This window comes from Colossoma macropomum, unplaced genomic scaffold (genome assembly GCF_904425465.1).
Source record: "Colossoma macropomum unplaced genomic scaffold, Colossoma_macropomum, whole genome shotgun sequence".
NCBI lineage: Eukaryota > Metazoa > Chordata > Actinopteri > Characiformes > Serrasalmidae > Colossoma > Colossoma macropomum.
In genome coordinates, this window is record NW_023494802.1 from 39401124 (window position 1) to 39426319 (window position 25196).

The 25196-nt window shown below is 41.7% G+C and overlaps 1 protein-coding gene across 8 annotated transcripts in view; it reads right to left on the reverse strand.

Annotated features, from left to right (window-relative positions):
• The window catches only part of LOC118822182 (NACHT, LRR and PYD domains-containing protein 3-like), a 221074-nt gene that overhangs the window by 153016 nt on the left and 42862 nt on the right, over positions 1 to 25196 (reverse strand). For 4 of the 8 annotated variants that reach the window (XR_005008427.1, XR_005008428.1, XR_005008426.1 and 1 more), the window contains 2 exons: positions 19382 to 19555; positions 10153 to 10325 (listed from right to left, as the gene is read on the reverse strand). The exons of 2 other annotated variants lie outside the window; for them this stretch is intronic. The gene's annotated coding sequence lies outside the window, so the exon portion shown is untranslated. Of the gene's footprint in view, positions 1 to 2342; positions 3376 to 10152; positions 10326 to 19381; positions 19556 to 25196 lie in introns of those variants that run through there. 2 more of the 8 variants (XR_005008424.1, XR_005008429.1) reach the window with 2 other exon arrangements.

Here is a 25196-nt window from a genome sequence, read left to right on the forward strand (position 1 = left end):
CAGAGAACGGAATCGACTCTGTTCATTCAGTCGAGTCGTTTCCATCCAGTATATCCGCGCTGTACCGAGTCAAACTCTTTTTAGTGCTTAGTGCAAGACTTTAGTTCAGAAACAGAGACGCTGTTAATTATTCTGCTGTTCATTAACATTATTGCTTCTTTGCGATGTGCAGGTTTGTGTTGTTGTTGTTGTTTTGTGGTAATTCTGTGCTTTTTGTGGTGATTCTGTGCTGTTTGAGCTTTAATCGCGGTTTGTGCTGCAGCAGCGGTTGTGGTGAATGTTGTGTTGCTGTGTCTCAGCATTTTGTACTCGTTTAGCGGCCGGTTGTCGTTTTCTGAGCGAGTTGTTTCGTGTGGCGTCACTGTTGCTGTACTGATAATGTACTTCTATTGATTCGGGGGTGAATCTCAGTCCATCGCGGGCAAAGCTCGGTGTTTTAACTGACGGAGGTTTCAGCCAGTCAGAAATGGTGGTTCTGTTTGGGGGCGGCGCTCGGGCAGCAGAGCGGACTCCTTACTCGTCCGTACGGAGCGGTCTAGAACCTGATTGGCTAGAGCCTCCGTTGCTCAGCCACTATTGGTCAGACAGCCTTGTAGGCGGGCTCCTTCTACTCTACAGGCTCTGTCGGTAATGGCGGCTCTAAGCGCTCGCTATGCTAATCGCTAAAGCACAAAAAAGTCCTGCAGAATCCGGGAAGTGTTTAATAATCACTCTTTGCCCTGACTTTTATTATTTAATCTGGAAACACAGGACTATTAAAGTCCGTTCCCGAACACAGTCTGATTAAAATAATGTACTGCAGTAGAGATGAAACGATATTAAAATTTAATATCACGATTATCATGACCAAAATTATCACGATTATCAGTATTATCGCGATATTGTCCAAATGTGTTGAAAAGTAAAATAAATAAAAATAAATACTGATACAGAAACTGAAACTCATTTCAACAACTTTTATATTAACACAAATAGAATTGGCAGCAATATGCACTTTTAGTTTGCACAAACATTAAAAAATAAGGTCAATACATTTTTAGTATTACTTTTGTATTACTTACAATACTTGTAATACTCTGTAAACAAAAGAATAGCAAATGTATTATTATTATTATTATTATTATTAATAATTACAATAACTAGGGATTTCCCTGCATAGAGAATTAAATCTGGACTGACTCTGAGGTGGGTCTTAATGGAGAATTACTACTTCTAAGAAGTGCTGCACTCGGGGGATTTCTGTCCGAACTGCAGCTGCAGTATTACTGTGCCGCTGTGGCGCTGAACCACTAATCAACACAGCGCACCAGGAAAAACAGCCAAAATCACAGAGGAACTGCGTGACCGCGCTGTGAGCTGCAGACAGTGTAGACCTCACACAGTGTGTCTTCACCTGTGGAGCTGCTTCTCTAAAAGCATTTAAAACTAAAACATAACTTAAAATGAACGCGCATCTGAGCTGCGGCAGAAACACTCCTACAGTTTAATCTCTGAAACTCTGCTTCTCCTAAAATTAGCACACAGCGTTTACTCGCGCGAGGTCCCGTCTCAAAGCACACTATCTCCCCTATGTAGTGCACTTCGTGGATCATGAAATAGAAATCCTTCACCAAAGAGTGCAGGAAATGTTCGACTCAGTCATCTATAATCAACATCAACAACAGGCTACAAAGTCCCTATTTAGAGCTCAGCGGCTGGTTAATGATGACCGTGTTTGAACAGTAGCGCCCTCTGTAGGGGACTCTGAGTGATTTGAGACGGTGTTATTCTCCTCTCAGACAGTAAACACTGCAAGAGGGACGAGAAAGGGGAGCTGCGCAGATTGAACCTCTGCAGCGTCTCGTTCCGGAGCTTGTGTGACCCTTTTTTTTGACGCTAAAAGCTTCATTTTATATTATTAACGAACCATAAGCGTAAGTTAAACCACACAAACTGTGACATTTCTTCTATTTCGAAGTCCACAGACTTGTACGTTAAAGTTAACCTTGCGTTCTCTAAAAAGTAGCGGGTGGTGGTCGCGAAGATGACTCGTAAGGTTTGATGTGTTGCCCCCTTTCGCCGCTATTTTCTTTCGGCCTGTTCTGCAGACAGGGTGGTCATCTGCAGACAGGGTGGTCATCTTCAATTAACTTTCCTTCTGCATTCTTACAAAACCCAAAATATGACCAAACGTCAGACTTGGTCTTTTTAGAAGGCTGAAATTTCTCCGAATCTCCGAGTTTTTCACACCGCAGTAATCGACCGCGGTTTTAACGATACTTAAAAGTTCAAACGGTACTACTAACCGTCATTAATTTTACCGCGGTTTACCGTGAAACCGGTAACCGTTTAATCTCTAATCTGCAGTAGTTGGAGGCGCTGGGCGTTTAAAAGTCAGATTCCATCCAGATGTTGTTGTTTGTGCCCAGCAGCCGAGCAGCTCCTCAGTTTAGCGGCACAAAACTGTTTCGGTAATTCCGCTATTCATTCAATTTCAAGGGACACCCCGCATGTGGGCGACATCTAGTGGCTAAACACTCAAACAGCTCGTCTCTAGATGCAGCAGAAACCATGGTCCTCAGTCTCCCTGGGCTTTTACCCGGTCCTCACTTTGGGGCAATTACAAGAATGTGTATGTGTGTGTGTGTGTGTGTGTGTGTGTCTGTGTGTGTGTGTGTGTGTGAGAGAGAGTGTGTGTGTGTGTGTGTGTGTGTGTGTGTGTGAGTGTGTGTGTGTGTGTGTGTGTTTGGTAATCAGAGACAGAGGAAAGTTTCTGTGTCTGATGTTTGTTGTTGTCAGTGTGTAAGTCAGTCACTGTCAGTCGTCGGCGATATAAACTCAAATTTATATCACAGTATTTTCTACCAGTCAGACGAGAACAAAATCACAACATCAAACAAGAGAAAAAATTATATTAGTAACAGTAAAAATAACAAAAACAAAACACAAAACTATTATTATTATTGTTATCACTAGTACTATTATTATTATTATTATTATTATTATTATAGCAGGATCTACAAAGTGTCCTTCACTGTGTAAACACTACCACACACTCTAGTATCTTCTTCAGTGCAGAAGCAGGTTTTAGTGGTTCTCTCCTGCAGTTCCATTCTGCTCCTTGTAGTTTGTGTCTAATATAATATTTCTCTGTTTGCTGTATCTGAGAAACACAGCTCTCTATTCCAGACTTGGTAAGTTTATCACATTAAGTTTCCTCCCCGCCTGTTGGAGGGTTTTACCAGCTGATTGGTTCTTCTTCGTCATGTTTAACAGGTTCTGGTCCACCAGTGTAAACAGTGGCAGATCTGACTGTTTATTCATTTGGTTAAAGTGTCTCTGTAGAACTTTCTTGCTGCTCCACTCTGCAGCACAAACGCTGTGTGTGTGTGGAGTCTGAATAATATTAGAAATAGAGAGGAAATGTGAAAGTGTGAAAACATCATATATGTGAGGAAACTGTGAATCTGGCAACCCTGAGTGACGAGGAAAAATCAGTTTTGTCCAACAGAGAGAAACAGGAGATAAAATGAAACCCTGGCAAAGTGAACATATGAGAGAACACGGCACAGCGAGACGGCAGAACTGAACGAGGTCAGGATTCTTCATGCAGGAGGAGCGCGACCAACAACAGCAAAGCAAAGCGAAGTTTATTTATATAGCGCTGTTTACAACAGGTGTTGTCACAAAGCAGCTTTACAAGGAAATCAGCATTACAGAAAGAAATCCGGGTCCAAGCCCCCATGAGCGTCGCCAGTGGCGACAGTGGCAAGGAAAAACTCCCTAAGAGAAACAGGAAGAAACCTTGAGAGGAACCAAGACTCAGAAGGGGAACCCATCCTCCTCTGGTCGACACCGGATAGTAAACACTGTTAGTATAAAGTATTATAGTACAAGAACGGGGAAAACAGGTGGAGCAATGATTAATTTGATTAGTTCATGCAGCAGCAGCAGCAGCAGCATCAGTGGGGTCAGGATGTGAGGGTGAGGTTTGCATGACGTTGTACAGCATGAAGCTCAATGATGGTCAAGCCGGTCCAGAGGGCTGGCAGAAGTGGCACCTGATCAAGGCAGAAGAGGCAGCAGCATCAGAACGTACAGGATGGGCAGCTGTTCAACTCAGCAAAGAAAAGAAAGAAAGGAAAGGAAAAACACACAGAGAGTCAGTTCTGTAATGGGTGACTGACAGAACAGAGAGTCAGTTCTGTAATGGGTGTCAGTTCTGTAATGGGTGACTGATCACAGATTACAGTGTTAGCAGAGCAGCAGAGACTCTGGCAGGTATAGAACTGACAGGGAAAACTAATCACCAAAGGTTTGACTATACAAGTAAGTTTTTAGCCTAGACTTAAACACTGAGGCTGTGTCTGAGTCCCGAACATTAACAGGAAGATTATTCCAAAGCTGGGGGGCTTTGTATGAGAAGGCTCTCCCCCCTGACGTAACTTTATTAATTCCAGGTACTAATAGTGAGCAGCACCTTGTGATCTAAGTAGGCGTGATGGTTCATAGTGGGAGAGAAGTTCACTCAGGTACTGAGGGGCGAGTCCGTTTAGAGCTTTATAAGTCAGTAAGAGAATTTTATAATCAATGCGAAATTTAACTGGTAACCAGTGTAGGGTTGATAAAACTGGGCTGATATGGTCGAACTTTCTGGTTCTAGTAAGAACTCTGGCTGCAGCGTTCTGGACTAGCTGAAGCTTGTTAAGGCTTTTGCTGGGACATCCAGCCTGCAGGGCATTACAGTAATCTAGCCTTGAAGTAATAAATGCATGAACTAACTTTTCTGCATCCTGTAGAGAGAATGCATTTCTCAATTTAGCAATATTGCGGAGATGCAGGAAGGCTGTTCTAGTAATATTAGTTATATGTGCGTCGAAGGACAGATCAGGGTCTATAATGACACCAAGGCTTTTTACAGATGAGCTTGATGCAACTGAGAAATTGTTAAGTTTAAGTGTTAAATTAGACAGTTTGTTTCCAGCTGCTTTTGGACCAAGAAGCAGAACCTCTGTTTTATCCGAGTTTAGAAGGAGAAAATTACTCGACATCCAGTCTTTTACGTCTTTTATACAGTCCTCAATCTTGCTAAGTTTAATTTTATCATCCGGTTCGCTTGCTAAATTTAACTGAGTGTCATCAGCATAACAGTGGAAATTTATGCCGTGTTTACTAATAATGGTGCCCAGTGGTAGCATATATATTGTGAATAATAAAGGTCCTAAAACAGAGCCTTGTGGAACACCTTTACCTTTGCAAGGGCAGATGATTCACCGTTTATATTAACAAACTGATAGCGATCAGTGAGGTAGGACCTGAACCAGGATAGAGCTGTTCCTGTTACCCCTACAAGGTTTTCTGGTCTATCTAGTAAGATAGTGTGGTCTATTGTGTCAAATGCCGCACTAAGATCGAGGAGGACTAGCAAGGACACTTTTTCTTGGTCGGAGAATAATAAAAGATAATTTACAATTTTTACTAGTGCTGTCTCTGTACTATGATGTGGCCTAAAACCAGATTGAAATTTTTCGTGTATTTGATTTCTATGCAAATAGGAACTTAATTGTTTTGCCACAACTTTTTCCAAGATCTTAGATATAAAGAAGGGATTTGAGATGGGTCTATAATTTGATAGTTCGCAGGGATCGAGGTTCGCTTTCTTAATCAGCGGTCTAATTACTGCTAGTTTAAGAGTTTTTGGGATGTATCCAAGGCTAAGAGGGGAGTTTATTATTGAGAGAATAGACTTGGTTATTTCTGGCAAAATTTCCTTGAGTAAACCTGTAGGAATCGGATCTAACATACAAGTAGATGATTTTGCGGAAGAAACGATTTTAACTATATCATTTTCTTGAAGTAAGGTAAACGATTCCAGCCTCTCTGCAGGGTTTATAATATTCTCAGGATCTAGACTGGCATTATGGGGAAGCAGGTTTGTAGATTTTAACTGTGTATTCTGAATTTTCTGCCTAATTTCTTCAATTTTATCACTAAAGAAGTTCATAAAATCATTGCTGCTATAGGCTGATGGTATCTGGGGTTCACTAAGTGTTTTGTTCTCTGTTATTTTAGAGATTGTGCTGAATAGTAATCTAGGATTATTCTTATTGTTTTCTATGAGAGAGGAGAGACAGGCTGAGCGCTGCAGTAAGTGCTCTTCTATAGTCTATAAGGCTCTCCTTCTCACTTCTAGTTTAGTCAGGCGCCATTTTCGCTCAAGTTGTCTGGCGGTCTGTTTTAAAGCCCGAGTGTGATCATTATACCAAGGGGGAGTTTTTTCTGCCTTACTATTTTACTTTTTAATGGGGCCACACTGTCTAGAGTAGATCGAAAACTATCCTCTAAGAGCTTGGTCATAATATCTAACTCAGTAGGATTAGATGGACTATTATTACTATAATTTTATTTGAAAGCGTTATTAGACTTGATAGAAACTCAGAGAATTCCTGTAAGAACTGAGATTTCGGCCCTGGCGGCCTGTAAATTGTAATTAGTGAAAAGGAATTTTTATTTGTTCCTTGATCACTTATATTAAGAAAAAGAACTTCAAAAGAAGAGCATTTATAGCCTCCTTTCTGGCTCACGCCTAAAGCTTTAGTATGGATGGTTGCTATACCTCCACCTCGGCTGCTTAAACGAGGGCTATGTGCATAGCTGTAGCCTGGGGGTGCGGCTTCGTTTAGACTGAAGTATTCATCGGGTCTAATCCAGGTTTCTGTGAGGCACAGAGCATCAAAACCGTGATCGGTAATAATTTCATTTACAACGGCGGCTTTAGGAGTAAGAGATCTTATGTTAAGCAGTCCTAGTTTTAGACCAAAGGTGCTGTCACTGCAAACTGGTATAACTGGTCTGATATTAATCAAGTTACTAGAGCAAACATTTCGAGGCTTTTTGATGCTTTGTTTTATTCGGGGGACAGACACAGTCTCTACTGGGAGGAACCAATATGGCGTCTCGAGGCAGTTTGCGGTATTTATATTTATAGAATAAGTATTTGTAGAATAAGTAGAATCACTGTGTGTAGAATCACTGTGTGTAGAATCACTGTGTGTAGAACCACTGTGTGTGTCTACCTGCGTAATCCTACACTGATTAATGGAGGAGCTGCTGCAAGCGACACTCAGCAGTGCAGTTTTGTCTAAAACACCATTTTGTTGAGTTTATAAGAGTTTTAAGCTCTTCATGCTCTTATTTAGTTTTTCTCAGGGGCAGCACTGATTGTGCTTCACTGTGTTTGGGTTTATCTCTGTATCCACAGTACAGCTAAACTCATCTCCTGAGTGAACATCATACCGGTATTTACTGTTATAACAGTGTACAGCCCACCCCAGACCACCGTTATATTCCAGGTTATTGCGCGTTTCTCGCGCTAACTAGGGATGTTTTGACTTTACCGCTTACTGGAGAGTTAACAAAAGCGCGATGGCAGCCTCGAGAACAAAAACTACACTCTGAATAAAGTGGTCAGTTGGAGAAGCTCTGGCTGCAGACATGCACTGTCTACCTGACGTGCACCGCCAGCCTATTGATGACGTCAGTGCCGCTCTGCCACGACAGTGTTTTTGTAGGTGTTATGAGGAAAAACAGTGAACCACGTAATGTTGGGAAACAAGAGCTACACTGAATGTATATTAACACTGCTATACTAATAATCAGGTAATCAAATATGGAAACTTTCAAAATCAAACGTACCACGATGATCAGACATGAATGTCAGGTTTATTCACAGAAAAAACAAAAAGGCTACTGAAACTCATGAAAGCCAGGCTGGAGACGATTAGAACCAGTTATCAAAACTGTAATAGAGATTAAAATAGAACTCATTAAGGGTTCTAGGAGGAGCTGTGACAACATACAGTCAACGCAGTACTGAGTACTTCTGCCGTCTCGTCAACGTTGTTACAACCTCCTAAAAAGCTGTCAGACAACGTTGTGATAATTCTGAGGAACGACATTTCAGTGTTGTCACAATGTAGAGAGCACCAAGCAGACGACGCTGTGGGCACCAAAACAGGACGCTGTCACAGCGTAACTGTGTTTTCAGGGCCGTTAGGAATAAAACCTGATGGTTTTGCTTCCTAATGGGAATTGGCTTGATATATTGCCGTTAGAGACCATTAGGAAACGATCAAATGTATCTGGAATCAGTCCCAAAACACCTGATTAAACGATCAGAATCCTTTACACTGTGATATCAACCCATCAGGAAAACACAGAACACCATTAGTGACCACTGAAAACCACCAGGAACCAACAGACACTTTTAATGGGTTCTATGATTTTTTCAACAGGGAGGTTCATTAAATGTGATCATCTAGCCGTGTTATGGATGAAAAGTGGGTTAAGTGATGACATCACTAAGCAGCAGCAGCCAAAAGTTACCGCGCCGTTTTGCCGCTTCTGCCATTGTGGCAGAGAGTGCGTGTGCATGTGACGTCACTGGGGCTGAGAGTGCATCTGCCTGAGAGTGCAGGTCTGCAGCCGGACTCTATTGGTCAGCTGTGCTGTGTGTAAAGCCGACTTTAGCTGGCTATGGGAGCTCATCCTCTGTGTTGGAGCATCTGAAGAGGAAACACGTCGACTCACTACATAAAACAGTTCATCTGGGTAAGATAGCTGTGCTAGTGGGGTAGTTAGCTAATGTTAATGTTAAAGCCGTCTTATTTCATGTTCTGAGCTGAGCTGGAACATCTTCTGTTGTGAAATGCATGTTCTCTGGAACTGTTAAAGGGGTTGGAGTGAAGAAGAAATGATTCACAGCGACCCTGTTTACTTTCAAAATAACGTTTACAGTTTTAAACACTGCATCTCTGTCTAAACGTCGAGGCCACAGATGAGTTCAAATTAGGAGAACATAGGAAAACATTTATAAACAGTTGGAAACAGTTTTCGGTTTTCCTGGAGTTCTCCGCTGTCGTTTGCTGCTACTTGTAAACCGTTTCTGGAGGAAGTTCTCTGAGAACATACAGGGCAGCTGGATGAAGGGTTACCACTGAAATTAAATCGTTCAAATTTAACTATTCACAGAAAACAAGTCTGCCACAAATGTTCACCACTGCTCGCCCAATTTGAACACAACTCACACTGATGGCTGCTTTATAATGCTGCTCATAGATCTACATACATAGATGCTGCTTTGGGTTCAGCCAGGCACGTCAATGGAGCAGCCATTTGGGGGCGCTAACATCGCTGCTGGAATGCGTCTGTAGGTCAAACCTGAACTATGAAATCCAGTTAGTTGTGTATTGTAGTTCAACATTTCCATTTCAGCTTTAATCCTGTGTGTTTTTACTTCATTCATCAGCACCGACACCACTGACCACTGCAGAGCTTTAACCTGGATTAGATCAACAACACTGTGTGTGGTTATGTGAACACTGTGTTTGGTTATGTGAACGCTGCGTGTGGTGCAAGTACTAAATGTTTACCATTAAATTCTGAGTAACTGTTGTTATACATAATTTTTACTATTCATATGGTTAGTAAATATTTGCAAATATGTACTCAACAATTATCTGTAAATGCTTCATATTTCACTTTTAACTTCTGCTGAAGCTTGATTTATATTTGAACTGAAACATGACTGAGTGAGTCTGATGCAGTGACTTTACTAGATGCTCCTCTTGAAAACTACAGATTTACACACACAGTAAGACAGTAAGTATGTTTGAGTATGTTGATATTTTAAAACACTATATTGACTCAAACATGTGAGAAGTTTAAAACTGTACCACACTGTATCACAGCACTGTCTCCCTCCTACAACTATTATGGATCATATTCTAAATACTAAACAAAGACATTCTTAACACTGTTTCTCCAGACAAATGGAAGAAAAACTCACTTATTCTTAAAAATCCTTGAATAAACAGGAGTGAAGAACGTCTGAGTAACTGGACTTCATTATTATATTTTAGTATTATTTTGGAGGACTTGGACTTTAGACCAGTTTTATTTAAATTAAACTCTTCTACTTTTGAATTTCAGAAAGAAAAGACACACTTTTTACTCCTTATATTTTCAGTAAAGAGTAAAATTACTACAAGTACAAATAAACATCATGTCTCTCTTTCTGTCCTTCAAACACACAAACATACACACACATGAACACATAAAGCACAAAAACAGCAAAGTATGTTAAGGAGGCAGAAAAGTACAATGAATTAATACCTGAGTGTCTCCAGTTTACAGTGTTGATTCTCCAGTCCAGCAGAGAGCAGCGTCACTCCTGAATCACACAGACTATTTCCACTCAGATCCAGTTCTCTCAGACTTGAGGTGTTTGAGCTGAGAACTGAGGCCAAAGCTGCACAGCTTCTCTCTGAGAGACCACAACAGACAGCCTGTGACAGAAATGATATCAGATACATTATCATTACACCTCAAATACAAACAGACCTACAAAACACACACCAGGAAAAAAGACATTTAGACAAAAATCAGTCTTAAAAGCATTTGTGTTTATGTGTGTGTGTGTGTGTGTGTGTGTGTGTGTGTGTGAGAGAGAGAGAGAGAGAGAGAGAGAGAAGAGAGGTAATGATACTAATCTCTCTCTTGCATGGTCACTGGGTGAACACCTGTGTGGACTAGTAAAGGTTCAGTGTTTAGAGAAAAGAGACTGAAATGTTAAAAATGTATTTTAGGCTTGGCAGAAAAAAGTAAGTAAGTAAATCAGTAAATATGGTACAGTAACAGCTAAAGGCTTAAAGGAATCACTGGAACTGGTTTACATCTCTGTTCAAGAGTCTAACACTTTTTCCCGAACCTTTCGTTATAAAAAAGGATTATATGCAAATTTGAAGGCACACTATTGTTTTTCACAGTCTCTTGATCATTACAGTTGAGTTAGGTGGCTCTATGCCCTTGTTTAATGTAGTTTTTGGAGAGTCTTGTACTCTTGGGACGCTGTGCTACTCTTATAATGCAGCCCTAGAGTACTAAAGTGGCCATTTATAGCAACAGGCCAACCCTCAAATCCTGTAAGACACTGACACATTATTGTTCAAAGTGTTAAGAGAAAGGAGTGCCAAAGTGTCCTGTGAGGACCAAAATGGCATGTGAGCACTGCTTCTGGCAGTGGGCCAACCCTAGAATCCTATAGGACTCAATTCAAAGAGAACCACAACATCCAAAGCAAAGCATCCAGGAGTACCAAAGTGTCCAAATGCCATAGAGGCCAAGTCCTAGACCCAGATCTAGGGTCAGGGAGCCAGACCGGGTCGGGACTCAACATGTGAGGTCAGACGGACACATCAGACGACATAATGGAGCTCTGGACCCCAGGTGGGTGGGAACCCACATAGGCTACAGTCATGAAACAATGAAATTCTTGATATCATTTAATCAAAGTCGGAAAATGTTCAGCTTTTCATTTTGTCAAACTGTTAAATATCAAGAACTTCATTGTTTTATGACTAATATATGCTTAAATATACAAGCCCAGTGAAAATAGTACATATTTGGTGCAGAATCATTTCTTATTTTTTAGTTGATAATATTTTTCAGAACTTTCATCATTTCACATAAGTGCAGTGTTTAAATCCACTGAAAGTTTCATTCACATGAACACCAATGCTTTAAATAAATGGTTGACCCAGAAGTGATTTATAGGTGAACCACTCCTTTAACTAATGCTGCTTTAACCTTAATTCCAGCCATCTTCAAATGAAATGTTGATTCGTTATTTGAACATACAGCTAGTTATGGAAAGTTCGATTCGTTCTTGTTGAACCGATTCTTTCCAACTGCTTCTTTCAATTCAAATGTATGCAACTACTGCACTATTTAAGGTGGGATGGCAACATTTAAATACGCAGCTGGCGAAGTAGAAGCCAGTTTCAGCTTCTTAGAGCATGAGGTAAGTTAATAAATCGGTTGAACCGGGCGTTGGATTTACTGAACAGAACAGTTCGAAAGAACCGATTCAGTAAAATGAATCGAACTTCCTATCGCTACGTACAGCGCTGGTCCTTAACGAGTCTCCTGCTGTGCGACTGGCCTCTCAGAGGGATGAGCTGATACAGCGTTTTCTGGAGCTGCATCCTTTTACAAGCATTCAGACAGGTGAGCGCTGTTTTCTCTCACTTTACACTTTTAACACCACGTTTTTAATCAGAAATACTCAGCTGTAGTATTTTGGTAAACGTTGTTTTTCCTTTGTTTTGCTTCAGTAATATTGATAGCAAACTTTCTGGCTAACGTTAACTGGTGTACTGGTCAGTTGGTCTAACATTGTCCCGTTGGTTAATACCACAGTAGTGTTAGAGTGAAGTGGAATAATGTTGGTTTAAACTGTGTGTTAATGTGAGTTTAAGCAGTAGCTCAGCTCTCTCTGGCACTAGACTAGCTTAGCTTGAATTCTGACCATGTTACCACAAACCGTCTGATACAGACGAGCTGCAGTTAAACAAAGGACTTCTGATAATCGACTGTCTGATGTCGTGTAATAAGAAGTGATTATTGGGCTGATATATATTAGTTTTCTAGGAGGCGTAACGTCATCAGCTACATGTAGAGCTGGACTCTCACTCTGCTCTCCCATCCCCCACTCTCTCACTCTGCTCTCCCATCCCCCACTCTCTCACTCTGCTCTCCCATCCCCCGCTCTCTCACTCTGCTCTCCCATCCCCCGCTCTCTCACTCTGCTCTCCCATCCCCCGCTCTCTCACTCTGCTCTCCCATCCCCCACTCTCTCACTCTGCTCTCCCATCCCCCACTCTCTCACTCTGCTCTCCCATCCCCCGCTCTCTCACTCTGCTCTCCCATCCCCCGCTCTCTCACTCTGCTCTCCCATCCCCCCTCTCTCACTCTGCTCTCCCATCCCCCGCTCTCTCACTCTGCTCTCCCATCCCCCGCTCTCTCACTCTGCTCTCCCATCCCCCACTCTCTCACTCTGCTCTCCCATCCCCCGCTCTCTCACTCTGCTCTCCCATCCCCCACTCTCTCACTCTGCTCTCCCATCCCCCGCTCTCTCACTCTGCTCTCCCATCCCCCACTCTCTCACTCTGCTCTCCCATCCCCCGCTCTCTCACTCTGCTCTCCCATCCCCCACTCTCTCACTCTGCTCTCCCATCCCCCGCTCTCTCACTCTGCTCTCCCATCCCCCACTCTCTCACTCTGCTCTCCCATCCCCCGCTCTCTCACTCTGCTCTCCCATCCCCCGCTCTCTCACTCTGCTCTCCCATCCCCCACTCTCTCACTCTGCTCTCCCATCCCCCACTCTCTCACTCTGCTCTCCCATCCCCCGCTCTCTCACTCTGCTCTCCCATCCCCCGCTCTCTCACTCTGCTCTCCCATCCCCCGCTCTCTCTCTCTGCTCTCCCATCCCCCCGCTCTCTCACTCTGCTCTCCCATCCCCCGCTCTCTCACTCTGCTCTCCCATCCCCCCGCTCTCTCACTCTGCTCTCCCATCCCCCGCTCTCTCACTCTGCTCTCCCATCCCCCGCTCTCTCACTCTGCTCTCCCATCCCCCGCTCTCTCACTCTGCTCTCCCATCCCCCGCTCTCTCACTCTGCTCTCCCATCCCCCGCTCTCTCACTCTGCTCTCCCATCCCCCACTCTCTCACTCTGCTCTCCCATCCCATAAAAATGAAACGGTGTGAGCCGGTTTCTGTACTGGACTCCCGCCTTATAACGGGGGTATCGGTGCTGCCAGATCAGCTGCTGATGCGCTGAGGCTCAGGTTAAGCAGTACTTTCCCTGCTATGCAGGCAGATGGACGCTACAGATGACCTTTGGGATTTCAGTTGTTTCTGTGTGTAAATAACAGTTCATCTTTAATGTTCCTTCACAGCACAACAGGATGATTTCTACAGACCGACGGATAAAACGCCTCAACTGTCACGGATCAGCAAGCGTCTCTTTGTGCTGGAGAAAAGCACTGAGACCACCAACACTTCACTTTTCACTTCCTGGTGTGTTTCTGAATAAATATTTAAACACTTCTGAATAATAATTTGAGTCATTCTGGATAGGAACTTTAAATGTTGGTCATTCTGTAAAAGAGTCACATCGCGAGCTCATTAGTTTCCTGTTCATGTTGTGTGATTATACACAATAGTGCTAAAAGCCTTTAAGCTAACATGCTGAAAGGCGCCGTTTTAGGTGGAAACACAACAATGATGATCATACTGTGTGTATATTTTTATACATGTTCAGGCATTTTTTGTAGGATCTTAACTCAATGATTATGACTGACTGCAGGTAGCATTGAGGCACAAGATCCACAGACAGACAGATCAGCAAACCAGCAACGAGAGAAGAAACCAGACGATGTTGAAAGTTCAGCAACGAAAGGTCAGTTTTCATCCTTTAAATCATTCACACAGTACAGCTGTATTTGGCTGAAATGACTACCTTCAATGTTCAACCTCTGTAGAACTTCTTTGTTTGGTAACACTTCAGTTATAAGGGGGCATTATAAAGCTGTATCAGGTCAGCAGCTGGTAATTAACTAGCTTAGTGCATTATTAAGTCCTGACTAGGCTGAATTACACATTTTCCTAAGCACTTTTATCTTGGTGTGAGTGGCGTAATGTTGTAGTACTTTATCCGTCTCAAGACTACAATTTATTGATTCCTATCTTTGTCTAAGTAAAGAGGACTTAGATTAAATGAACTTCTTCCCAGAAAAGGTGCAGTTTTTTCTTCTAGCATTCAGCTTAAGTTGGTGTTGATTACATGGTCCAGCTGTGTTGGAAGCAGGTCTTCCTGTACTGTAAGACGCTCCTCATGGCGGGTGCGCTAGCGAAACAAGAAGCCTCATCTTCATTTGGGCTGAGGATGCAAAAAGGTGCAAAGAAAACCTCTTATAACCAAGGCTACCAGGGTATTTGGAGAAACGGACACAGCCGAACCTGAATACCAGCTCAAAAATCAAACCTCTAATATTTAAAATACTTAAATACTTAAAAGAAACACAGTGAGAGACTGACATAGTGAATGTGCACAGTGCTCTTCCTCCAGTGGAAATGATGTAAGAAACCCCACCTCAAGGGGCCGTAGGAGAACGTGTTTTGGCAGTATTGTGATCTCATCACCAGAGACACCTTCAGTTATGAACTTCTGTAAAATGTATTTGAAAAGCTGTTCTATAAAAAGAAAATGATGTTTTGTTTTCTTTCACAGAGGAGGAGGATGATTATGTCCCCCCTACTGTTTGTAAGAAGAAGGCGAAGAAGAAGCTGCTGACAGAACAGCCCAGTGAGTTTTAGCATGTCTATTCTAAAGCACTGCCCTGCACTTTTTAGAGCTGGGGTCACCAGTCTTTTTCACAAGGAGCCAGTGTGACTGCAGGTTTTCACTGCTTTTAAGGAGACGCACACCTGAATCCAAACGTTCATCATTTGGTCTCATTCTCCAAAGAATTTGTTAGCAATATGAGGTTTGATCCTGGCTGCTTGGACAGAAAACACTGGCTCTTCATGGAGAAGACTGGTGATCAGTTTAGGTATTAAGAGTAAAAGAAAGCTGATGGAAGATGGTGGTGAGTTTTAATGTGTATATACTGAAATGGTCTGAACGTCCTCTTAAACATAACGGGCCAGATTCATAAAACTTCGTACACACAATCAGGCTAAGCTGAGAGGCTGCAAGCCCTACATCACTGGATAGTAAACCATGGCAGTCACAGTTTTAAAAGTTCTTCATTACTAGATAAATTACACTATAGTGGCCAAATTAGAGATGATTTTTTTTTTGGTTCATCAGTTTATCGTTACTCAGATGAGTGGATATGTGAGTATAATTTGTTGCTGACTTGCATGAGTTTATTAGGTTTCACTTTATTAGGCTACTTTATCAGAAACCCCTACCTTACAGCTCCACTATACACAGTCATGTACGTAACATTATGACCACCCCTTGTTTCTACACTCTCTGTCCATTATATCAGCTCTGTTTACCACACGGTTTCACTTTGTAGTTCTACAGTTACAGACTGTAGTCCGTCTGCTTCTCTGCATACTCTGTTACCCTGTTCTTCAGTGGTCAGGACCCCAGTGATTCTTCAACAGTCAGGACAGAGCAGGCACTATTTGGGTGGTGGATCATTCTCAGCACTGCAGTGACGCTGACGTGGTGGTGAAGTGTTAGTGTGTCAGTGTCACTGCAGTGCTGAGAATGACTAATCTAATGTTTAAACTTTAAGACTGTATAACTGTTTTAACTGTCCTGACTAATGTAACAGCAGAATAATTAACAGCGTCTCTGTTTCTGAACTAAAGTCTTGCACTAAGCACTAAAAAGAGTTTGACTCGGTACAGCGCGGATATACTGGATGGAAACGACTCGATTGAATCAACAGAGTCGATTCCATTCTCTGAGACTCTCACCAATGACTGAGAGTCTCCGACAATGGAATCGATTCTGTACTTCAGCGCTTTGGTTTAGTAAATCGCCACTTTTACAGCTTATTTGTCCTCATCTGGTCAGATTTGTTCCGGTGTTGGTTTATTAAGGATTTAATCATCACTCTTCAGACATTGTCCAGTGCTTTAGTCTTCATAAGGTGAGGAAAGTGGGTTTAATGGCTGCCGCTGCGCAGTGTGAGCTTGTTGTGCTTCTTTGCGATGTGCAGGTTTGTGTTGTTGTTGTTGTTTTGTGGTAATTCTGTGCTTTTTGTGGTGATTCTGTGCTGTTTGAGCTTTAATCGCGGTTTGTGCTGCAGCAGCGGTTGTGGTGAATGTTGTGTTGCTGTGTCTCAGCATTTTGTACTCGTTTAGCGGCCGGTTGTCGTTTTCTGAGCGAGTTGTTTCTAGGAGCTGCTGCAAGCGACACTCAGCAGTGCAGTTTTGTCTGAAACACCATTTTGTTGAGTTTATAAGAGTTTTAAGCTCTTCATGCTCTTATTTAGTTTTTCTCAGGGGCAGCACTGATTGTGCTTCACTGTGTTTGGATTTATCTCTGTATCCACAGTACAGCTAAACTCACCTCATGAGTGAACATCATACCGGTATTTACTGTTATAACAGTGTACAGCCCACCCCAGACCACCGTTATATTCCAGGTTATTACGCGTTTCTCGCGCTAACTAGGGATGTTTTGACTTTACCGCTTACTGGAGAGTTAACAAAAGCGCGATGGCAGCCTCGAGAACAAAAACTACACTCTGAATAAAGCTGTCAGCTGTGCTGTGTGTAAAGCCGACTTTAGCTGGCTATGGGAGCTCATCCTCTGTGTTGGAGCATCTGAAGAGGAAACACGTCGACTCACTACATAAAACAGTTCATCTGGGTAAGATAGCTGTGCTAGTGGGGTAGTTAGCTAATGTTAATGTTAAAGCCGTCTTATTTCATGTTCTGAGCTGAGCTGAACATCTTCTGTTGTGAAATGCATGTTCTCTGGAACTGTTAAAGGGGTTGGAGTGAAGAAGAAATGATTCACAGCGACCCTGTTTACTTTCAAAATAACGTTTACAGTTTTAAACACTGCATCTCTGTCTAAACGTCGAGGCCACAGATGAGTTCAAATTAGGAGAACATAGGAAAACATTTATAAACAGTTGGAAACAGTTTTTGGTTTTCCTGGAGTTCTCCGCTGTCGTTTGCTGCTACTTGTAAACCGTTTCAGGAGGAAGTTCTCTGAGAACATACAGGGCAGCTGGATGAAGGGTTACCACTGAAATTAAATCGTTCAAATTTAACTAACTATTCACAGAAAACAAGTCTGCCACAAATGTTCACCACTGCTCGCCCAATTTGAACACAACTCACACTGATGGCTGCTTTATAATGCTGCTCATAGATCTACATACATAGATGCTGCTTTGGGTTCAGCCACACACGTCAATGGAGCAGCCATTTGGGGGCGCTAACATCGCTGCTGGAATGCGTCTGTAGGTCAAACCTGAACTATGAAATCCAGTTTGTTGTGTATTGTAGTTCAACATTTCCATTTCAGCTTTAATCCTGTGTGTTTTTACTTCATTCATCAGCACCGACACCACTGACCACTGCAGAGCTTTAACCTGGATTAGATCTGTAACACTGTGGTTATGGTTATATGGCTATGTGAACACTGTGTGTGGTTATGTGAACACTGTGTGTGGTTATGTGAACACTGTGTGGTTATGTGAACACTGTGTGTGGTTATGTGAACACTGTGTGTGGTTATGTGAACACTGTGTGGTTATATGAACACTGTGTGTGGTTATATGAACACTGTGTGTGGTTATGTGAACACTGTGTGGTTATATGAACACTGTGTGTGGTTATGTGAACACTGTGTGTGGTTATGTGAACACTGTGTGTGGTTATATGAACACTATCTGTGGTGCAAGTACTAAATGTTTACCATTCAATTCTGAGTAACTGTTGTTATACATAATTTTTACTATTCATATGGTTAGTAAATATTTGCAAATATTTACTCAACAATTATTTGTAAATGCTTCATATTTAACTTTTAACTTCTGAGTAAGAGCAGCTGTCAGTACTTAGCAGTAAAACTGTTATGTAAAAAACTACATATGTGCAAAGTATGTACCAGATAATTACTGGTCAGCACCACATATTTACCTATTAAATACGATTTAATTACCACAGTGTAAAATAAAGATCTACCCAGTTTCCAGTCAACACTCTCATACTTTCACTTTAACCTGTGAATCTTTTAAACACTATGAAATCAATGAATAATCTAGTGAATAATCTAATCTCTGTATCATTACAAAAACAACAGCCCCTCCCCCTAAACTCACAGAGCTGATAGCAGATAAAACTGGCTGCACTGAAGGTCACTACATTACAAACACTTCTGATCTGAGATCTTATTAAAAAGCAGAAGCTTGATTTATATTTGAACTGAAACATGACTGAGTGAGTCTGATGCAGTGACTTTACTAGATGCTCCTCTTGAAAACTACAGATTTACACACACAGTAAGACAGTAAGTATGTTTGAGTATGTTGATATTTTAAAACACTATATTGACTCAAACATGTGAGAAGTTTAAAACTGTACCACACTGTATCACAGCACTGTCTCCCTCCTACAACTATTATGGATCATATTCTAAATACTAAACAAAGACATTCTTAACACTGTTTCTCCAGACAAATGGAAGAAAAACTCACTTATTCTTAAAAATCCTTGAATAAACAGGAGTGAAGAGCGTCTGAGTAACTGGACTTCATTATTATATTTTAGTATTATTTTGGAGGACTTGGACTTTAGACCAGTTTTATTTAAATTAAACTCTTCTACTTTTGAATTTCAGAAAGAAAAGACACACTTTTTACTCCTTATATTTTCAGTAAAGAGTAAAATTACTACAAGTACAAATAAACATCATGTCTCTCTTTCTGTCCTTCAAACACACAAACATACACACACATGAACACATAAAGCACAGAAAACAGCAAAGTATGTTAAGGAGGCAGAAAAGTACAATGAATTAATACCTGAGTTTCTCCAGTTTACAGTGTTGATTCTCCAGTCCAGCAGAGAGCAGCGTCACTCCTGAATCACACAGATCATTTCGACTCAGATCCAGTTCTCTCAGACTTGAGGTGTTTGAGCTGAGAACTGAGGCCAAAGCTACACAGCTTCTCTCTGAGAGATCACAACGATACAGGCTGTGACAGAAATGATATCAGATACATTATCATTACACCTCAAATACAAACAGACCTACAAAACACACACCAGGAAAAAAGACATTTAGACAAAAATCAGTCTTAAAAGCATTTGTGTGTGTGTGTGTGTGTGTGTGTGTGTGTGAGAGAGAGAGAGAGAGAGAGAGAGAGAAGACAGAGAGAGAGAGAGAGAGAGGTAATGATACTAATCTCTCTCTTGCATGGTCACTGGGTGAACACCTGTGTGGACTAGTAAAGGTTCAGTGTTTAGAGAAAAGAGACTGAAATGTTAAAAATGTATTTTAGGCTTGGCAGAAAAAAGTAAGTAAGTAAATCAGTAAATATGGTACAGTAACAGCTAAAGGCTTAAAGGAATCACTGGAACTGGTTTACATCTCTGTTCAAGAGTCTAACACACAGAGGGGAACCGTCAGGACCCTCTACGTCCTCAGAGACGGACTAAGATATTCTAAAAATAATATGTTAAAAATGAGCAGTTCTAGTTTTATCTGATCATATTTTGACAATCAACATCTAAACAAACACAAATATAAACAAATAAATCCTTTAAACCTGCCTATTAAATATGTTCTGGAATGTGAAGGGTTAAATTAGAGAAGCCCCTTTGTCTCCCCCTATAGGAATTTTGCTGCATCTGCTGTTGCAGGAAAGAATGATGGTGATTGGTGGTCCAGCTATAAATTTACAGCAGGCCAAGCAATAGTAATTCAGTGAGAGACCAACTTCAAATGACAGTAAAACTGACCAATCATATCCCTTTTAATGGGTGGGCTTTGTTATGGCTAAGTTTATGACAAGTTCTGCCCGCTGTGGAGACACACAGGCTCTGGAGACGAAGTTAGTGAAGAAAGCTAGCTAGCTTGTTGGTTCGTGATGGAAGCTGAGAGTAACGTTGCCGCTGGTGAGGAGGACATCGCTGAGTTTATTATCTGAACCGTTTTCTAGATGAACTTTTAATGAAGAGTTGGAGTTAATCGGTGAAGGACGACCAACACCAGAGCTTAGTTTGGTGCTTAAAATGCTTTTGAGAGGCTTTTCAACTCCAGCAATTACACCACAACACCCTGGATGACGGATTCACCAAGGAGAAAAAGGCTCTGCTGCTGGGACCACTTGTTGTTGGGGGCGGAGAGGGGGTCTCGGGCCAGAGATGGATTTTGTGATTTAGGAAGTTTATCCAAGTCAGCCCATCACCATCAGAACGCTTGAGAAGCTATTGTTGATTAATTTAAAAGCAAAGGATCAGCAGCATGACCCCCCCATCAACCACTTCATCCAGAAGGACAGGAGGATGGACTCTGTTATGTTATGACTTTGTTCGTAAAGTAATGCTCTGATCAAAGGGCAGGTTATTTAAAATCTTACAGGCCGCCGTGCCCACTGATTTAATTCTGCCCACCGCTGACACTGTTTGTGTAGTGTGCAGGTTTATTTGGGAAAACGGCCATTATGTGGAATTACTGGTCAGTTTTCTGATGCTGAGTCATGGTTCACTCCTACTAACACATGAACAACAGACATGGTGTCTATAGCAGGACACCACAGAGGAAGCTGCTGCTCACTGTGGAGTAAAGGACTCTGCATCAACATGAAACCATCACCCCAACAGTGAAGTGCTGTGAAGGGATCATAGTTTGGGGCAGATTTGCTGCCTTTGTGTCTGGATTGCCTGGAATCATCAAGAGAAAAATGAATTCTCAAGTTTATCAAGATCTCCTACAGTTCAATATTCCTCTGGAACGCTGTGCAGGTCTGATCTGCAGCTACTGAAAACACTAGCTTGAGGTTATTGCTGTCAAATGGTTTTTGACCAGTTATTAAATACAAGGGTTCACTGACTTTTTCCACCAGCACTGTGAATGTTTAATTGGTGGGAACAATAAACACATGAAAGATTATCATTGTTTGTGTGTTATTAGCTTTAGCACATTGTGTTTGTCTGTACTTGTGACTCAGATGAAGAAGAAAATACATTTTATTACCAATTAATGCAGAAAACTCAGTGATATCAAAGTATATACATAATGTTATTTGCAACTTTATGCAAAACAATAGTAACTGGGTGTTGTTTGGGCAAAGACCACACTTTGTACTGTAGGTCTGTCTGATTGTCTGTACTGAAGCTGAGCTGGAGCTGTTGGTCTGGGTGAGCTATTGGTGAGGGTTATCTTAGTGACCACACCTGGTTTAGCACTTACACATCTGCAGCTTCTACTACTGACTTAAATACTTTTTAGTCTGTTTTCTTTAGCACTTTTTAAGGTACAGTACCTGGTATTTAATAGGTAAATATGTACTTACAAGTAATTTTCTGGTACATACCTTGCAAGTCCATATATATGTACAGCAGTACTTACTCAGAGTTTAATAGTAAATATGTAACAACTACAAGTAATGTATACCTGCATACTTTAATATGTAACTAACAAAACTAATGTGATAAATATGAGGTATATTTCAGCTTTTAATGCTGAAAAGTTACACAGTAAAGACAAGTTCTACCAAACTGCTTCAGGAAGTAAATGACTATGTGATCTCTGTGTGACAGAGAAGAGTAGATTACAAGTCATGTTAACAGTGTAAAAACTGCAGGGTACCAACAACTGAGTACTCAGTAAGAACCTTTTTACAGTATAGTAACTCATCAAGTCAAGTCAGCTTTTATTGTCAATACTACAATATGTACAGGACATACAGAGTATTGAGACTGCGTTACTCTCAGACCCCATGGTGGAGTGATAACATTAAATAGACGGTAAACAGGAAAAGTGTGAATTTAAATAGACACTAAAAACACTAAACACTAATCGTAAAAATAAACACTAATTGTAGAAAAATAGAATAATAAAAATAATATAAATATAAGAAGGTCCTGAAATTAACACTAAAGTGACATAAGGCACAAACAGATTAAGGTCTGTGGGTAAAAATAGTGCAAATATAAATATAAACAGTAGTGCAGTTAGACTGAGCTTATGGAGCAGTTAAAGTGATGAGTGCGTAACAGAAAGTGATGGGTGTGTAACAGTCCCTGAGAAGGTCAGAGTTCAGTATTGGGGAGTGGGGGTCAGGAACCTGTGTTTGACCAGTACTGTCAGAGTTCAGTATTGGGGAGTGGGGGTCAGGAACCTGTGTTTGACCAGTACTGTCAGAGTTCAGTATTGGGGAGTGGGGGTCAGGAACCTGTGTTTGACCAGTACTGTCAGAGTTCAGTATTGGGGAGTGGGGGTCAGGAACCTGTGTTTGACCAGTACTGTCAGAGTTCAGTATTGGGGAGTGGGGGTCAGGAACCTGTGTTTGACCAGTACTGTCAGAGTTCAGTATTGGGGAGTGGGGGTCAGGAACCTGTGTTTGACCAGTACTGTCAGAGTTCAGTACTGGGGAGTGGGGGTCAGGAACCTGTGTTTGACCAGTACTGTCAGAGTTCAGTATTGGGGAGTGGGGGTCAGGAACCTGTGTTTGACCAGTACTGTCAGAGGTCAGTATTGGGGAGTGGGGGTCAGGAACCTGTGTTTCTGTCTCCATATTAAATGGTATGTTTACTGGTGAGTTCTCAGTAATATTATGGAAACAGGGCTGTAAAATAAAGCGTATCTTTGTACAAAGTATTTACACAGTAACTGTTTTTATGTCTTTGTGGTTTGCAGAGCAAAACCATACACAGTGTTCATAACCGTATATGCTGTTATAGATCAGATCTAAATTAAAAAAGACAGGAAAAGGTAAGGGGGGGGGTGTTTTTGTGTGATATATGGATGAATGAAAACAAAACACACACAGGATTAAAGCAAAAATGAAAGGTTTTGTACAAAAACAAGCTAAACAGTGAAAAAAGACTTTCAATACAGAGAAAATCAACATAATATACATGAATATAACAATCATTCAAGATATTAAATCTAAAAGACCGACAGCAGAGTTCAGTAACGATTCAAACACAGAGTTCAACATCATCTAATGAGTGTGCAAAGAACTACAGCTCCCATCTGCCCCACAGTGATGACATCACACACAGTGAAGTGTGTGTGTGTGTGTGTGTGTGTGTGTGTGTCAGTGTGTGTGTGTGTGTGTGTGTGCGTGCGTGTATGTGTGTGAGTGTGTGAGTGCGTGTGTCAGTGTGTGTATGTGTGTGTGTCAGTGTGTGTGTGTGTGTGCGTGCGTGTGTGTGTGTGTGTGTGTGTGTGTATGTGTGTGAGTGTGTGTGTGTGAGTGTGTGTGTGCGTGTGAGGGGCAGCACTGATTGTGCTTCACTGTGTTTGGGTTTATCTCTGTATCCACAGTACAGCTAAACTCATCTCCTGAGTGAACATCATACCGGTATTTACTGTTATAACAGTGTACAGCCCACCCCAGACCACCGTTATATTCCAGGTTATTGAGCGTTTCTCGCGCTAACTAGGGATGTTTTGACTTTACCGCTTACTGGAGAGTTAACAAAAGCGCGATGGCAGCCTCGAGAACAAAAACTACACTCTGAATAAAGTGGTCAGTTGGAGAAGCTCTGGCTGCAGACATGCACTGTCTACCTGACGTGCACCGCCAGCCTATTGATGACGTCAGTGCCGCTCTGCCACGACAGTGTTTTTGTAGGTGTTCTGAGGAAAAACAGTGAACCACGTAATGTTGGGAAACAAGAGCTACACTGAATGTATATTAACACTGCTATACTAATAATCAGGTAATCAAATATGGAAACTTTCAAAATCAAACGTACCACGATGATCAGACATGAATGTCAGGTTTATTCGCAGAAAAAACAAAAAGGCTACTGAAACTCATGAAAGCCAGGCTGGAGACGATTAGAACCAGTTATCAACACTGTAATAGAGATTAAAATAGAACTCATTAAGGGTTCTAGGAGGAGCTGTGACAACATACAGTCAACGCAGTACTGAGTACTTTTGCCGTCTCGTCAAACGTTGTTACAACCTCCTAAAAAGCTGTCAGACAACGTTGTGATAATTCTGAGGAACGACATTTCAATGTTGTCACAATGTAGAGAGCACCAAGCAGACGACGCTGTGGGCACCAAAACAGGAAGCTGTCACAGCGTAACTGTGTTTTCAGGGCCGTTAGGAATAAAACCTGATGGTTTTGCTTCCTAATGGGAATTGGCTTGATATATTGCCATTAGAGACCATTAGGAAACGATCAAATGTATCTGGAATCAGATCCCAGAAACACCTGATTAAACCATCAGAATCCTTTACACTGTGATATCAACCCATCAGGAAAACACAGAACACCATTAGTGACCACTGAAAACCACCAGGAACCAACAGACACTTTTAATGGGTTCTATGATTTTTTCAACAGGGAGGTTCATTAAATGTGATCATCTAGCCGTGTTATGGATGAAAAATGGGTTAAGTGATGACATCACTAAGCAGCAGCAGCCAAAAGTTACCGCGCCGTTTTGCCGCTTCTGCCATTGTGGCAGAGAGTGCGTGTGCATGTGACGTCACTGGGGCTGAGAGTGCATCTGCCTGAGAGTGCAGGTCTGCAGCCAGACTCTATTGGTCAGCTGTGCTGTGTGTAAAGCCGACTTTAGCTGGCTATGGGAGCTCATCCTCTGTGTTGGAGCATCTGAAGAGGAAACACGTCGACTCACTACATAAAA